The sequence below is a fragment of the Argentina anserina genome, unplaced genomic scaffold (assembly GCF_933775445.1).
Source record: "Argentina anserina unplaced genomic scaffold, drPotAnse1.1, whole genome shotgun sequence".
Lineage (NCBI taxonomy): Eukaryota > Viridiplantae > Streptophyta > Magnoliopsida > Rosales > Rosaceae > Argentina > Argentina anserina.
In genome coordinates, this window is record NW_026089507.1 from 406476 (window position 1) to 423678 (window position 17203).

Genomic DNA, 17203 nt, shown 5'->3' on the forward strand with positions numbered 1-17203 from the left:
GGAGTGTGTTTCTTTCAAACTGAGTATCTTTACATCGTTTGCGTATCTTTACTATTCCAATTGTGTATCTTTACATCGTTTGCGTATCTTTACTATTCCAATTGTGTATCTTTACATCGTTTGCGTATCTTTACTATTCCAATTGTGTATCTTTTCATTTCTCGTTTGAGTATCTTTCTGTAAGGCTTTCTGATGCGAGTTTCTATTGTATTTGAGAGTTTTCCAAGTGTGGGAGTGTGTTTCTTTCAAACTGTGTATCTTTATATCCATTGCGTATCTTTACTATTCCAATTTTGTATCTTTTCATTTCTCGTGTTGAGTATTTTTCTGTAAGGCTTTCTTATGCGAGTTTCTATTGAATTTGAGAGTTTGCAAGTGTGGGGAGTGTGTTTCTTTCAGACTGAATATCTTTACATCGTTTGCGTATCTTTACTATTCCAATTGTGTATCTTTTCATTTCTCGTTTGAGTATCTTTCTGTAAGGCTTCTGATGCGAGTTTCTATTGTATTTGAGAGTTTTGCAAGTGTGGGAGTGTGTTTCTTTCAAACTAACTATCTTTACATTGTTTGCGTATCTTTACTATTCCAATTGTGTATCTATACATTGTTTGCGTATCTTTACTATTCCAATTGTGTATCTTTTCATTTCTCGTTTGAGTATCTTTCTGTAAGGCTTTCTGATGCGAGTTTCTATTGAATTTGAGAGTTTTGCAAGTGTGGGAGTGTGTTTCTTTCAAACTGAGTATCTTTACATAGTTTGCGTATCTTTACAATTCCAATTGCGTATCTTTACATCGTTTGCGTATCTTTACTATTCCAATTGTGTATCTTTTCATTTCTCGTTTAAGTATCTTTCTGTAAGGCTTTCTGATGCGAGTTTCTATTGAATTTGAGAGTTTTGCAAGTGTGGGAGTGTGTTTCTTTCAAACTGAGTATCTTTACATAGTTTGCGTATCTTTACTATTCCAATTGTGTATTTTTACATCGTTTGCGTATCTTTTCTATTCCAATTGTGTATCTTTTCATTTCTCGTTTGAGTATCTTTCTGTAAGGCTTTCTGATGCGAGTTTCTATTGAATTTGAGAGTTTTGCAAGTGTGGGAGTGTGTTTCTTTCAAACTGAGTATATTTACATCGTTTGCGTATCTTTACTATTCCAATTGTGTATCTTTTCATTTCTCGTTTGAGTATCTTTCTGTAAGGCTTCTGATGCGAGTTTCTATTGTATTTGAGAGTTTTGCAAGTGTGGGAGTGTGTTTTTTTCAAACTAACTATCTTTACATTGTTTGCGTATCTTTACTATTCCAATTGTGTATCTTTACATCGTTTGCGTATCTTTACTATTCCAATTGTGTATCTTTTCATTTCTCGTTTGAGTATCTTTCTGTAAGGCTTTCTGATGCGAGTTTCTATTGAATTTGAGAGTTTTGCAAGTGTGGGAGTGTGTTTCTTTCAAACTGAGTATATTTACATCGTTTGCGTATCTTTACTATTCCAATTGTGTATCTTTTCATTTCTCGTTTGAGTATCTTTCTGTAAGGCTTTCTGATGCGAGTTTCTATTGTATTTGAGAGTTTTCCAAGTGTGGGAGTGTGTTTCTTACAAACTGTGTATCTTTATATCCATTGCGTATCTTTACTATTCCAATTTTGTATCTTTTCATTTCTCGTTTGAGTATTTTTCTGTAAGGCTTTCTTATGCGAGTTTCTATTGAATTTGAGAGTTTTGCAAGTGTGGGAGTGTGTTTCTTTCAAACTGAGTATCTTTACATAGTTTGCGTATCTTTACAATTCCAATTGCGTATCTTTACATCGTTTGCGTATCTTTACTATTCCAATTGTGTATCTTTTCATTTCTCGTTTGAGTATCTTTCTGTAAAGCTTTCTGATGCGAGTTTCTATTGAATTTGAGAGTTTTGCAAGTGTGGGAGTGTGTTTCTTTCAAACTGAGTATCTTTACATAGTTTGCGTATCTTTACTATTCCAATTGTGTATTTTTACATCGTTTGCGTATCTTTTCTATTCCAATTGTGTATCTTTTCATTTCTCGTTTGAGTATCTTTCTGTAAGGCTTTCTGATGCGAGTTTCTATTGAATTTGAGAGTTTTGCAAGTGTGGGAGTGTGTTTCTTTCAAACTGAGTATCTTTACATAGTTTGCGTATCTTTACTATTCCAATTGTGTATTTTTTACATCGTTTGCGTATCTTTTCTATTCCAATTGTGTATCTTTTCATTTCTCGTTTGAGTATCTTTCTGTAAGGCTTTCTGATGCGAGTTTCTATTGAATTTGAGAGTTTTGCAAGTGTGGGAGTGTGTTTCTTTCAAACTGAGTATATTTACATCGTTTGCGTATCTTTACTATTCCAATTGTGTATCTTTTCATTTCTCGTTTGAGTATCTTTCTGTAAGGCTTCTGATGGGAGTTTCTATTGTATTTGAGAGTTTTGCAAGTGTGGGAGTGTGTTTCTTTCAAACTGAGTATCTTTACATCGTTTGCGTATCTTTACTATTCCAATTGTGTATCTTTACATCGTTTGCGTATCTTTACTATTCCAATTGTGTATCTTTACATCGTTTGCGTATCTTTACTATTCCAATTGTGTATCTTTTCATTTCTCGTTTGAGTATCTTTCTGTAAGGCTTTCTGATGCGAGTTTCTATTGAATTTGAGAGTTTTGCAAGTGTGGGAGTGTGTTTCTTTCAAACTGAGTATCTTTACATAGTTTTGCGTATCTTTACAATTCCAATTGCGTATCTTTACATCGTTTGCGTATCTTTACTATTCCAATTGTGTATCTTTTCATTTCTCGTTTGAGTATCTTTCTGTAAAGCTTTCTGATGCGAGTTTCTATTGAATTTGAGAGTTTTGCAAGTGTGGGAGTGTGTTTCTTTCAAACTGAGTATCTTTACATAGTTTGCGTATCTTTACTATTCCAATTGTGTATTTTTACATCGTTTGCGTATCTTTTCTATTCCAATTGTGTATCTTTTCATTTCTCCTTTGAGTATCTTTCTGTAAGGCTTTCTGATGCGAGTTTCTATTGAATTTGAGAGTTTTGCAAGTGTGGGAGTGTGTTTCTTTCAAACTGAGTATATTTACATCGTTTGCGTATCTTTACTATTCCAATTGTGTATCTTTTCATTTCTCGTTTGAGTATCTTTCTGTAAGGCTTTCTGATGCGAGTTTCTATTGTATTTGAGAGTTTTCCAAGTGTGGGAGTGTGTTTCTTTCAAACTGTGTATCTTTATATCCATTGCGTATCTTTACTATTCCAATTTTGTATCTTTTCATTTCTCGTTTGAGTATTTTTCTGTAAGGCTTTCTTATGCGAGTTTCTATTGAATTTGAGAGTTTTGCAAGTGTGGGAGTGTGTTTCTTTCAGACTGAATATCTTTACATCGTTTGCGTATCTTTACTATTCCAATTGTGTATCTTTACATCGTTTGCGTATCTTTACTATTCCAATTGTGTATCTTTTCATTTCTCATTTGAGTATCTTTCTGTAAGGCTTTCTGATGCGAGTTTCTATTGAATTTGAGAGTTTTGCAAGTGTGGGAGTGTGTTTCTTTCAAACTGAGTATCTTTACATCTTTTGCGTATCTTTACTATTCCAATTGTGTATCTTTACATCGTTTGCGTATATTTACTATTCCAATTGTGTATCTTTTCATTTCTCGTTTGAGTATCTTTCTGTAAGGCTTTCTGATGCGAGTTTCTATTTAATTTGAGAGTTTTGCAAGTGTGGGAGTGTGTTTCTTTCAAACTGAGTATCTTTACATCGTTTGCGTATCTTTACTACTTCAATTGTGTATCTTTACATCGTTTGCGTATCCTTACTATTCCAATTCTGTATCTTTTCATTTCTCGTTTGAGTATCTTTCTGTAAGGCTTTCTGATGCGAGTTTCTATTCAATTTGAGAGTTTTGCAAGTGTGGGAGTGTGTTTCTTTCAAACTGAGTATCTTGAAATAGTTTGCGTATCTTTACTATTCTAATTGTGTATCTTTACATCGTTTGCGTATCTTTACTATTCCAATTGTGTATCTCTTCATTTCTCGTTTGAGTATATTTCTGTAAGGCTTTCTGATGCGAGTTTCTATTGAATTTGAGAGTTTTGCAAGTGTGGGAGTGTGTTTCTTTCAAACTGAGTATATTTACATCGTTTGCGTATCTTTACTATTCCAATTGTGTATCTTTTCATTTCTCGTTTGAGTATCTTTCTGTAAGGCTTCTGATGCGAGTTTCTATTGTATTTGAGAGTTTTGCAAGTGTGGGAGTGTGTTTCTTTCAAACTAACTATCTTTACATTGTTTGCGTATCTTTACTATTCCAATTGTGTATCTTTACATCGTTTGCGTATCTTTACTATTCCAATTGTGTATCTTTTCATTTCTCGTTTGAGTATCTTTCTGTAAGGCTTTCTGATGCGAGTTTCTATTGAATTTGAGAGTTTTGCAAGTGTGGGAGTGTGTTTCTTTCAAACTGAGTATCTTTACATAGTTTGCGTATCTTTACAATTCCAATTGCGTATCTTTACATCGTTTGCGTATCTTTACTATTCCAATTGTGTATCTTTTCATTTCTCGTTTAAGTATCTTTCTGTAAGGCTTTCTGATGCGAGTTTCTATTGAATTTGAGAGTTTTGCAAGTGTGGGAGTGTGTTTCTTTCAAACTGAGTATCTTTACATAGTTTGCGTATCTTTACTATTCCAATTGTGTATTTTTACATCGTTTGCGTATCTTTTCTATTCCAATTGTGTATCTTTTCATTTCTCGTTTGAGTATCTTTCTGTAAGGCTTTCTGATGCGAGTTTCTATTGAATTTGAGAGTTTTGCAAGTGTGGGAGTGTGTTTCTTTCAAACTGAGTATATTTACATCGTTTGCGTATCTTTACTATTCCAATTGTGTATCTTTTCATTTCTCGTTTGAGTATCTTTCTGTAAGGCTTCTGATGGGAGTTTCTATTATATTTGAGAGTTTTGCAAGTGTGGGAGTGTGTTTCTTTCAAACTGAGTATCTTTACATCGTTTGCGTATCTTTACTATTCCAATTGTGTATCTTTACATCGTTTGCGTATCTTTACTATTCCAATTGTGTATCTTTACATCGTTTGCGTATCTTTACTATTCCAATTGTGTATCTTTTCATTTCTCGTTTGAGTATCTTTCTGTAAGGCTTTCTGATGCGAGTTTCTATTGTATTTGAGAGTTTTCCAAGTGTGGGAGTGTGTTTCTTTCAAACTGTGTATCTTTATATCCATTGCGTATCTTTACTATTCCAATTTTGTATCTTTTCATTTCTCGTTTGAGTATTTTTCTGTAAGGCTTTCTTATGCGAGTTTCTATTGAATTTGAGAGTTTTGCAAGTGTGGGAGTGTGTTTCTTTCAGACTGAATATCTTTACATCGTTTGCGTATCTTTACTATTCCAATTGTGTATCTTTTCATTTCTCGTTTGAGTATCTTTCTGTAAGGCTTCTGATGCGAGTTTCTATTGTATTTGAGAGTTTTGCAAGTGTGGGAGTGTGTTTCTTTCAAACTAACTATCTTTACATTGTTTGCGTATCTTTACTATTCCAATTGTGTATCTATACATCGTTTGCGTATCTTTACTATTCCAATTGTGTATCTTTTCATTTCTCGTTTGAGTATCTTTCTGTAAGGCTTTCTGATGCGAGTTTCTATTGAATTTGAGAGTTTTGCAAGTGTGGGAGTGTGGTTCTTTCAAACTGAGTATCTTTACATAGTTTGCGTATCTTTACAATTCCAATTGCGTATCTTTACATCGTTTGCGTATCTTTACTATTCCAATTGTGTATCTTTTCATTTCTCGTTTAAGTATCTTTCTGTAAGGCTTTCTGATGCGAGTTTCTATTGAATTTGAGAGTTTTGCAAGTGTGGGAGTGTGTTTCTTTCAAACTGAGTATCTTTACATAGTTTGCGTATCTTTACTATTCCAATTGTGTATTTTTACATCGTTTGCGTATCTTTTCTATTCCAATTGTGTATCTTTTCATTTCTCGTTTGAGTATCTTTCTGTAAGGCTTTCTGATGCGAGTTTCTATTGAATTTGAGAGTTTTGCAAGTGTGGGAGTGTGTTTCTTTCAAACTGAGTATATTTACATCGTTTGCGTATCTTTTCTATTCCAATTGTGTATCTTTTCATTTCTCGTTTGAGTATCTTTCTGTAAGGCTTCTGATGCGAGTTTCTATTGTATTTGAGAGTTTTGCAAGTGTGGGAGTGTGTTTCTTTCAAACTAACTATCTTTACATTGTTTGCGTATCTTTACTATTCCAATTGTGTATCTTTACATCGTTTGCGTATCTTTACTATTCCAATTGTGTATCTTTTCATTTCTCGTTTGAGTATCTTTCTGTAAGGCTTTCTGATGCGAGTTTCTATTGAATTTGAGAGTTTTGCAAGTGTGGGAGTGTGTTTCTTTCAAACTGAGTATCTTTACATAGTTTGCGTATCTTTACAATTCCAATTGCGTATCTTTACATCGTTTGCGTATCTTTACTATTCCAATTGTGTATTTTTACATCGTTTGCGTATCTTTTCTATTCCAATTGTGTATCTTTTCATTTCTCGTTTGAGTATCTTTCTGTAAGGCTTTCTGATGCGAGTTTCTATTGAATTTGAGAGTTTTGCAAGTGTGGGAGTGTGTTTCTTTCAAACTGAGTATATTTACATCGTTTGCGTATCTTTACTATTCCAATTGTGTATCTTTTCATTTCTCGTTTGAGTATCTTTCTGTAAGGCTTCTGATGGGAGTTTCTATTGTATTTGAGAGTTTTGCAAGTGTGGGAGTGTGTTTCTTTCAAACTGAGTATCTTTACATCGTTTGCGTATCTTTACTATTCCAATTGTGTATCTTTACATCGTTTGCGTATCTTTACTATTCCAATTGTGTATCTTTACATCGTTTGCGTATCTTTACTATTCCAATTGTGTATCTTTTCATTTCTCGTTTGAGTATCTTTCTGTAAGGCTTTCTGATGCGAGTTTCTATTGTATTTGAGAGTTTTCCAAGTGTGGGAGTGTGTTTCTTTCAAACTGTGTATCTTTATATCCATTGCGTATCTTTACTATTCCAATTTTGTATCTTTTCATTTCTCGTTTGAGTATTTTTCTGTAAGGCTTTCTGATGCGAGTTTCTATTGAATTTGAGAGTTTTGCAAGTGTGGGAGTGTGTTTCTTTCAAACTGAGTATCTTTACATAGTTTGCGTATCTTTACAATTCCAATTGCGTATCTTTACATCGTTTGCGTATCTTTACTATTCCAATTGTGTATCTTTTCATTTCTCGTTTAAGTATCTTTCTGTAAGGCTTTCTGATGCGAGTTTCTATTGAATTTGAGAGTTTTGCAAGTGTGGGAGTGTGTTTCTTTCAAACTGAGTATCTTTACATAGTTTGCGTATCTTTACAATTCCAATTGCGTATCTTTACATCGTTTGCGTATCTTTACTATTCCAATTGTGTATCTTTTCATTTCTCGTTTAAGTATCTTTCTGTAAGGCTTTCTGATGCGAGTTTCTATTGAATTTGAGAGTTTTGCAAGTGTGGGAGTGTGTTTCTTTCAAACTGAGTATCTTTACATAGTTTGCGTATCTTTACTATTCCAATTGTGTATTTTTACATCGTTTGCGTATCTTTTCTATTCCAATTGTGTATCTTTTCATTTCTCGTTTGAGTATCTTTCTGTAAGGCTTTCTGATGCGAGTTTCTATTGAATTTGAGAGTTTTGCAAGTGTGGGAGTGTGTTTCTTTCAAACTGAGTATATTTACATCGTTTGCGTATCTTTACTATTCCAATTGTGTATCTTTTCATTTCTCGTTTAAGTATCTTTCTGTAAGGCTTCTGATGGGAGTTTCTATTGTATTTGAGAGTTTTGCAAGTGTGGGAGTGTGTTTCTTTCAAACTGAGTATCTTTACATCGTTTGCGTATCTTTACTATTCCAATTGTGTATCTTTACATCGTTTGCGTATCTTTACTATTCCAATTGTGTATCTTTTCATTTCTCGTTTGAGTATCTTTCTGTAAGGCTTTCTGATGCGAGTTTCTATTGTATTTGAGAGTTTTCCAAGTGTGGGAGTGTGTTTCTTTCAAACTGTGTATCTTTATATCCATTGCGTATGTTTACTATTCCAATTTTGTATCTTTTCATTTCTCGTTTGAGTATTTTTCTGTAAGGCTTTCTTATGCGAGTTTCTATTGAATTTGAGAGTTTTGCAAGTGTGGGAGTGTGTTTCTTTCAGACTGAATATCTTTACATCGTTTGCGTATCTTTACTATTCCAATTGTGTATCTTTTCATTTCTCGTTTGAGTATCTTTCTGTAAGGCTTCTGATGCGAGTTTCTATTGTATTTGAGAGTTTTGCAAGTGTGGGAGTGTGTTTCTTTCAAACTAACTATCTTTACATTGTTTGCGTATCTTTACTATTCCAATTGTGTATCTTTACATCGTTTGCGTATCTTTACTATTCCAATTGTGTATCTTTTCATTTCTCGTTTGAGTATCTTTCTGTAAGGCTTTCTGATGCGAGTTTCTATTGAATTTGAGAGTTTTGCAAGTGTGGGAGTGTGTTTCTTTCAAACTGAGTATCTTTACATAGTTTGCGTATCTTTACAATTCCAATTGCGTATCTTTACATCGTTTGCGTATCTTTACTATTCCAATTGTGTATCTTTTCATTTCTCGTTTAAGTATCTTTCTGTAAGGCTTTCTGATGCGAGTTTCTATTGAATTTGAGAGTTTTGCAAGTGTGGGAGTGTGTTTCTTTCAAACTGAGTATCTTTACATAGTTTGCGTATCTTTACTATTCCAATTGTGTATTTTTACATCGTTTGCGTATCTTTTCTATTCCAATTGTGTATCTTTTCATTTCTCGTTTGAGTATCTTTCTGTAAGGCTTTCTGATGCGAGTTTCTATTGAATTTGAGAGTTTTGCAAGTGTGGGAGTGTGTTTCTTTCAAACTGAGTATATTTACATCGTTTGCGTATCTTTACTATTCCAATTGTGTATCTTTTCATTTCTCGTTTGAGTATCTTTCTGTAAGGCTTCTGATGGGAGTTTCTATTGTATTTGAGAGTTTTGCAAGTGTGGGAGTGTGTTTCTTTCAAACTGAGTATCTTTACATCGTTTGCGTATCTTTACTATTCCAATTGTGTATCTTTACATCGTTTGCGTATCTTTACTATTCCAATTGTGTATCTTTACATCGTTTGCGTATCTTTACTATTCCAATTGTGTATCTTTTCATTTCTCGTTTGAGTATCTTTCTGTAAGGCTTTCTGATGCGAGTTTCTATTGTATTTGAGAGTTTTCCAAGTGTGGGAGTGTGTTTCTTACAAACTGTGTATCTTTATATCCATTGCGTATCTTTACTATTCCAATTTTGTATCTTTTCATTTCTCGTTTGAGTATTTTTCTGTAAGGCTTTCTTATGCGAGTTTCTATTGAATTTGAGAGTTTTGCAAGTGTGGGAGTGTGTTTCTTTCAAACTGAGTATCTTTACATCGTTTGCGTATCTTTACTACTTCAATTGTGTATCTTTACATCGTTTGCGTATCTTTACTATTCCAATTCTGTATCTTTTCATTTCTCGTTTGAGTATCTTTCTGTAAGGCTTTCTGATGCGAGTTTCTATTCAATTTGAGAGTTTTGCAAGTGTGGGAGTGTGTTTCTTTCAAACTGAGTATCTTTACATCGTTTGCGTATCTTTACTACTTCAATTGTGTATCTTTACATCGTTTGCGTATCTTTACTATTCCAATTCTGTATCTTTTCATTTCTCGTTTGAGTATCTTTCTGTAAGGCTTTCTGATGCGAGTTTCTATTCAATTTGAGAGTTTTGCAAGTGTGGGAGTGTGTTTCTTTCAAACTGAGTATCTTTACATAGTTTGCGTATCTTTACTATTCGAATTGTGTATCTTTACATCGTTTGCGTATCTTTACTATTCCAATTGTGTATCTTTTCATTTCTCGTTTGAGTATCTTTCTGTAAGGCTTCTGATGCGAGTTTCTATTGTATTTGAGAGTTTTGCAAGTGTGGGAGTGTGTTTCTTTCAAACTGAGTATCTTTACATAGTTTGCGTATCTTTACTATTCGAATTGTGTATCTTTACATCGTTTGCGTATCTTTACTATTCCAATTGTGTATCTCTTCATTTCTCGTTTGAGTATATTTCTGTAAGGCTTTCTGATGCGAGTTTCTATTGAATTTGAGAGTTTTGCAAGTGTGGGAGTGTGTTTCTTTCAAACTGAGTATATTTACATCGTTTGCGTATCTTTACTATTCCAATTGTGTATCTTTTCATTTCTCGTTTGAGTATCTTTCTGTAAGGCTTCTGATGCGAGTTTCTATTGTATTTGAGAGTTTTGCAAGTGTGGGAGTGTGTTTCTTTCAAACTAACTATCTTTACATTGTTTGCGTATCTTTACTATTCCAATTGTGTATCTTTACATCGTTTGCGTATCTTTACTATTCCAATTGTGTATCTTTTCATTTCTCGTTTGAGTATCTTTCTGTAAGTCTTTCTGATGCGAGTTTCTATTGAATTTGAGAGTTTTGCAAGTGTGGGAGTGTGTTTCTTTCAGACTGAATATCTTTACATCGTTTGCGTATCTTTACTATTCCAATTGTGTATCTTTTCATTTCTCATTTGAGTATCTTTCTGTAAGGCTTTCTGATGCGAGTTTCTATTGAATTTGAGAGTTTTGCAAGTGTGGGAGTGTGTTTCTTTCAAACTGAGTATCTTTACATAGTTTGCGTATCTTTACTATTCAAATTGTGTATCTTTACATCGTTTGCGTATCTTTACTATTCCAATTGTGTATCTTTTCTTTTCTCGTTTGAGTCTCTTTCTGTAAGGCTTCTGATGCGAGTTTCTATTGTATTTGAGAGTTTTGCAAGTGTGGAAGTGTGTTTCTTTCAAACTGAGTATCTTTACATCGTTTGCGTATCTTTACTACTTCAATTGTGTATCTTTACATCGTTTGCGTATCTTTACTATTCCAATTCTGTATCTTTTCATTTCTCGTTTGAGTATCTTTCTGTAAGGCTTTCTGATGCGAGTTTCTATTCAATTTAAGAGTTTTGCAAGTGTGGGAGTGTGTTTCTTTCAAACTGAGTATCTTTACATAGTTTGCGTATCTTTACTATTCTAATTGTGTATCTTTACATCGTTTGCGTATCTTTACTATTCCAATTGTGTATCTCTTCATTTCTCGTTTGAGTATCTTTCTGTAAGGCTTTCTGATGCGAGTTTCTATTGAATTTGAGAGTTTTGCAAGTGTGGGAGTGTGTTTCTTTCAAACTGAGTATCTTTACATCGTTTGCGTATCTTTACTATTCCAATTGTGTATCTTTACATCGTTTGCGTATCTTTACTATTCCAATTGTGTATCTTTTCTTTTCTCGTTTGAGTATCTTTCTGTAAGGCTTTCTGATGCGAGTTTCTATTGAATTTGAGACTTTTGCAAGTGTGGGAGTGTGTTTCTTTCAAACTGAGTATCTTTACATAGTTTGCGTATCTTTACTATTCCAATTGTGTATCTTTACATCGTTTGCGTATCTTTACTATTCCAATTGTGTATCTTTTCTTTTCTCGTTTGAGTATCTTTCTGTAAGGCTTCTGATGCGAGTTTCTATTGTATTTGAGAGTTTTGCAAGTGTGGGAGTGTGTTTCTTTCAAACTGAGTATCTTTACATCGTTTGCGTATCTTTACTATTCCAATTGTGTATCTTTACATCGTTTGCGTATCTTTACTATTCCAATTGTGTATCTTTTCTTTTCTCGTTTGAGTATCTTTCTGTAAGGCTTTCTGATGCGAGTTTCTATTGAATTTGAGACTTTTGCAAGTGTGGGAGTGTGTTTCTTTCAAACTGAGTATATTTACATCGTTTGCGTATCTTTACTATTCTAATTGTGTATCTTTACATCGTTTGCGTATCTTTACTATTCCAATTGTGTATCTTTTCATTTCTCGTTTGAGTATCTTTCTGTAAGGCTTTCTGATGCGAGTTTCTATTGAATTTGAGAGTTTTGCAAGTGTGGGAGTGTGTTTCTTTCAAACTGAGTATCTTTACATAGTTTGCGTATCTTTACTATTCCAATTGTGTATCTTTACATCGTTTGCGTATCTTTACTATTCCAATTGTGTATCTTTTGATTTCTCGTTTGAGTATCTTTCTGTAAGGCTTTCTGATGCGAGTTTCTATTGAATTTGAGAGTTTTGTAAGTGTGCGAGTGTGTTTCTTTTAAACTGAGTATCTTTACATCGTTTGCGTATCTTTACTATTCCAATTGTGTATCTTTACATCGTTTGCGTATCTTTACTATTCCAATTGTGTATCTTTTCATTTCTCGTTTGAGTAACTTTCTGTAAGGCTTCTGATGCGAGTTTCTATTGTATTTGAGAGTTTTGCAAGTGTGGGAGTGTGTTTCTTTCAAACTGAGTATCTTTACATCGTTTGCGTATCTTTACTATTCCAATTGTGTATCTTTACATCGTTTGCGTATCTTTACTATTCCAATTGTGTATCTTTACATCGTTTGCGTATCTTTACTATTCCAATTGTGTATCTTTACATCGTTTGCGTATCTTTACTATTCCAATTGTGTATCTTTTCATTTCTCGTTTGAGTATCTTTCTGTAAGGCTTTCTGATGCGAGTTTCTATTGAATTTGAGAGTTTTGCAAGTGTGGGAGTGTGTTTCTTTCAAACTGAGTATATTTACATCGTTTGCGTATCTTTACTATTCCAATTGTGTATCTTTTCATTTCTCGTTTGAGTATCTTTCTGTAAGGCTTCTGATGCGAGTTTCTATTGGATTTTAGAGTTTTGCAAGTGTGGGAGTGTGTTTCTTTCAAACTGAGTATCTTTACATCGTTTGCGTATGTTTACTATTCCAATTGTGTATCTTTACATCGTTTCCGTATCTTTACTATTTCAATTGTGTATCTTTTCATTTCTCGTTTGAGTATCTTTCTGTAAGGCTTTCTGATGCGAGTTTCTATTGAATTTGAGAGTTTTGCAAGTGTGGGAGTGTGTTTCTTTCAAACTGAGTATATTTACATCGTTTGCGTATCTTTACTATTCTAATTGTGTATCTTTACATTTCTCGTTTGAGTATCTTTCTGTAAGGCTTCTGATGCGAGTTTCTATTGGATTCGAGAGTTTTGCAAGTGTGGGAGTGTGTTTCTTTCAAACTGAGTATATTTACATCGTTTGCGTATCTTTACTATTCCAATTGTGTATCTTTTCATTTCTCGTTTGAGTATCTTTCTGTAAGGCTTTCTGATGCGAGTTTCTATTGAATTTGAGAGTTTTGTAAGTGTGCGAGTGTGTTTCTTTTAAACTGAGTATCTTTACATCGTTTGCGTATCTTTACTATTCCAATTGTGTATCTTTACATCGTTTGCGTATCTTTACTATTCCAATTGTGTATCTTTTCATTTCTCGTTTGAGTAACTTTCTGTAAGGCTTCTGATGCGAGTTTCTATTGTATTTGAGAGTTTTGCAAGTGTGGGAGTGTGTTTCTTTCAAACTGAGTATCTTTACATCGTTTGCGTATCTTTACTATTCCAATTGTGTATCTTTACATCGTTTGCGTATCTTTACTATTCCAATTGTGTATCTTTTCTTTTCTCGTTTGAGTATCTTTCTGTAAGGCTTTCTGATGCGAGTTTCTATTGAATTTGAGAGTTTTGCAAGTGTGGGAGTGTGTTTCTTTCAAACTGAGTATCTTTACATAGTTTGCGTATCTTTACTATTCCAATTGTGTATCTTTACATCGTTTGCGTATAAATCTATTCCAATTGTGTATCTTTTCATTTCTCGTTTGAGTATATTTCTGTAAGGCTTTCTGATGCGAGAGTCTATTGAATTTGAGAGTTTTGCAAGTGTGCGAGTGTGTTTCTTTTAAACTGAGTATCTTTACATCGTTTGCGTATCTTTACTATTCCAATTGTGTATCTTTACATCGTTTGCGTATCTTTACTATTCCAATTGTGTATCTTTTCATTTCTCGTTTGAGTAACTTTCTGTAAGGCTTCTGATGCGAGTTTCTATTGTATTTGAGAGTTTTGCAAGTGTGGGAGTGTGTTTCTTTCAAACTGAGTATCTTTACATCGTTTGCGTATCTTTACTATTCCAATTGTGTATCTTTACATCGTTTGCGTATCTTTACTATTCCAATTGTGTATCTTTTCTTTTCTCGTTTGAGTATCTTTCTGTAAGGCTTTCTGATGCGAGTTTCTATTGAATTTGAGAGTTTTGCAAGTGTGGGAGTGTGTTTCTTTCAAACTGAGTATCTTTACATAGTTTGCGTATCTTTACTATTCCAATTGTGTATCTTTACATCGTTTGCGTATAAATCTATTCCAATTGTGTATCTTTTCATTTCTCGTTTGAGTATCTTTCTGTAAGGCTTTCTGATGCGAGAGTCTATTGAATTTGAGAGTTTTGCAAGTGTGGGAGTGTGTTTCTTTCAAACTGAGTATCTTTACATCGTTTGCGTATGTTTACTATTCCAATTGTGTATCTTTACATCGTTTCCGTATCTTTACTATTCCAATTGTGTATCTTTTCATTTCTCGTTTGAGTATCTTTCTGTAAGGCTTTCTGATGCGAGTTTCTATTGAATTTGAGAGTTTTGCAAGTGTGGGAGTGTGTTTCTTTCAAACTGAGTATCTTTACATCGTTTGCGTATGTTTACTATTCCAATTGTGTATCTTTACATCGTTTCCGTATCTTTACTATTCCAATTGTGTATCTTTTCATTTCTCGTTTGAGTATCTTTCTGTAAGGCTTTCTGATGCGAGTTTCTATTGAATTTGAGAGTTTTGCAAGTGTGGGAGTGTGTTTCTTTCAAACTGTGTATCTTTATATCCATTGCGTATCTTTACTATTCCAATTTTGTATCTTTTCATTTCTCGTTTGAGTATTTTTCTGTAAGGCTTTCTTATGCGAGTTTCTATTAAATTTGAGAGTTTTGCAAGTGTGGGAGTGTGTTTCTTTCAAACTAACTATCTTTACATCGTTTGCGTATCTTTACTATTCCAATTGTGTATCTTTACATCGTTTGCGTATCTTTACTATTCCAATTGTGTATCTTTTCATTTCTCGTTTGAGTATCTTTCTGTAAGGCTTTCTGATGCGAGTTTCTATTGAATTTGAGAGTTTTGCAAGTGTGGGAGTGTGTTTCTTTCAAACTGAGTATCTTTACATAGTTTGGGTATCTTTACAATTCCAATTGCGTATCTTTACATCGTTTGCGTATCTTTACTATTCCAATTGTGTATCTTTTCATTTCTCGTTTAAGTATCTTTCTGTAAGGCTTTTTGATGCGAGTTTCTATTGAATTTGAGAGTTTTGCAAGTGTGGGAGTGTGTTTCTTTCAAACTGAGTATCTTTACATAGTTTGCGTATCTTTACTATTCCAATTGTGTATTTTTACATCGTTTGCGTATCTTTTCTATTCCAATTGTGTATCTTTTCATTTCTCGTTTGAGTATCTTTCTGTAAGGCTTTCTGATGCGAGTTTCTATTGAATTTGAGAGTTTTGCAAGTGTGGGAGTGTGTTTCTTTCAAACTGAGTATCTTTACATCGTTTGCGTATCTTTACTATTCCAATTGTGTATCTTTTCATTTCTCGTTTGAGTATCTTTCTGTAAGGCTTCTGATGGGAGTTTCTATTGTATTTGAGAGTTTTGCAAGTGTGGGAGTGTGTTTCTTTCAAACTGAGTATCTTTACATCGTTTGCGTATCTTTACTATTCCAATTGTGTATCTTTACATCGTTTGCGTATCTTTACTATTCCAGTTGTGTATCTTTACATCGTTTGCGTATCTTTACTATTCCAATTGTGTATCTTTTCATTTCTCGTTTGAGTATCTTTCTGTAAGGCTTTCTGATGCGAGTTTCTATTGAATTTGAGAGTTTTGCAAGTGTGGGAGTGTGTTTCTTTCAAACTGAGTATCTTTACATAGTTTGCGTATCTTTACATCGTTTGCGTATCTTTACTATTCCAATTGTGTATCTTTTCATTTCTCGTTTGAGTATCTTTCTGTAAGGCTTTCTGATGCGAGTTTCTATTGAATTTGAGAGTTTTGCAAGTGTGGGAGTGTGTTTCTTTCAAACTGAGTATCTTTACATAGTTTGCGTATCTTTACTATTCCAATTGTGTATTTTTACATCGTTTGCGTATCTTTTCTATTCCAATTGTGTATCTTTTCATTTCTCGTTTGAGTATCTTTCTGTAAGGCTTTCTGATGCGAGTTTCTATTGAATTTGAGAGTTTTCCAAGTGTGGGAGTGTGTTTCTTTCAAACTGAGTATATTTACATCGTTTGCGTATCTTTACTATTCCAATTGTGTATCTTTTCATTTCTCGTTTGAGTATCTTTCTGTAAGGCTTTCTGATGCGAGTTTCTATTGAATTTGAGAGTTTTGCAAGTGTGGGAGTGTGTTTCTTTCAAACTGAGTATCTTTACATAGTTTGCGTATCTTTACAATTCCAATTGCGTATCTTTACATCGTTTGCGTATCTTTACTATTCCAATTGTGTATCTTTTCATTTCTCGTTTAAGTATCTTTCTGTAAGGCTTTCTGATGCGAGTTTCTATTGAATTTGAGAGTTTTGCAAGTGTGGGAGTGTGTTTCTTTCAAACTGAGTATCTTTACATAGTTTGCGTATCTTTACTATTCCAATTGTGTATTTTTACATCGTTTGCGTATCTTTTCTATTCCAATTGTGTATCTTTTCATTTCTCGTTTGAGTATCTTTCTGTAAGGCTTTCTGATGCGAGTTTCTATTGAATTTGAGAGTTTTGCAAGTGTGGGAGTGTGTTTCTTTCAAACTGAGTATATTTACATCGTTTGCGTATCTTTACTATTCGAATTGTGTATCTTTTCATTTCTCGTTTGAGTATCTTTCTGTAAGGCTTCTGATGGTAGTTTCTATTGTATTTGAGAGTTTTACAAGTGTGGGAGTGTGTTTCTTTCAAACTGAGTATCTTTACATCGTTTGCGTATCTTTACTATTCCAATTGTGTATCTTTACATCGTTTGCGTATCTTTACTATTCCAATTGTGTATCTTTTCATTTCTCGTTTGAGTATCTTTCTGTAAGGCTTTCTGATGCGAGTTTCTATTGTATTTGAGAGTTTTCCAAGTGTGGGAGTGTGTTTCTTTC